Genomic DNA, 898 nt, shown 5'->3' on the forward strand with positions numbered 1-898 from the left:
TTTTTTTTTCTTTCTTTCTTTCCCAATGATTTTTATTTTACTGTTTACTAATCTTGCCTTAGTAGTAAAGACTTTCACGATTCCTACAGATATATAATAATACCTTTAAAATGTGCTTGGTGTCGGAGGTACTCTTTCTTCTTCCTCTGTAAAGTGGCTTTTGTTGCTTTGGAAGAAAACAGATAACCAGCCTGACTTAAATTTGAGCATTGTACCTCGGACCTGGACAAGCTTATTGTCCTATATCAATCATCCAAACTAACACTTTGCTTTGGAGCAGCTGTGGCTAGTTTGAGTTAATTGCCATTTAAGTCTCACTTAGGAAAGATTGTGCCCAGCAAAACACTGAGGATCAATCAGTACTGTATTAAACGGGTTGTCTGTTTGTAGCCCAAAGTACTGAACTGTTTCTATATTATTGACAAATGCTGTAGCTCCTTGCAGAGTGTGGAGATGTGACTTCATCCTAGAAAGAAGAAATCAGCCTTGGATTAAGCTATTTTTAGGTATAAATGTCTCCAAAGTATGGAGAGAACATTCCTTCTGAGACAATAGCAGCTGACTTAACTGCCATTCACACTACATGTATAGATGCCTGTCTGTCGTCTTCTAGCTCTGTTTCAATATGACTTGCAGGGGACAGACAGCCCTGGGATAAACTGATGTTTCTCTTTCCTCTTACAGCAAAGAGGCTATGTTTCATAAGTTGACTGATGACATTTGTTTCCCGTAAATGCATGTTTCACAAAGCCTGGGAGCAGGCATCTCCCTGATGTCCTGCATAGTACAAGTAGCCTAGGTTGAGTAAGATTTAAAATACTGGCTCAGATTTCACATTGGTAGTCTGAGGTAGTGTTAGCTGAAGTCTTAATAAAGCTCGCGCTCTCTCTCTCTCTCT

The 898-nt window shown here is 39.3% G+C and overlaps 1 protein-coding gene across 1 annotated transcript in view; it reads left to right on the forward strand.

Annotated features, from left to right (window-relative positions):
- The window catches only part of GLRX (glutaredoxin), a 12,762-nt gene that overhangs the window by 5,348 nt on the left and 6,516 nt on the right, over positions 1-898 (forward strand). The window lies entirely within an intron of this gene.

The sequence above is a fragment of the Gavialis gangeticus genome, unplaced genomic scaffold (genome assembly GCF_001723915.1).
Source record: "Gavialis gangeticus isolate Ggan-Ray unplaced genomic scaffold, GavGan_comp1, whole genome shotgun sequence".
NCBI lineage: Eukaryota > Metazoa > Chordata > Crocodylia > Gavialidae > Gavialis > Gavialis gangeticus.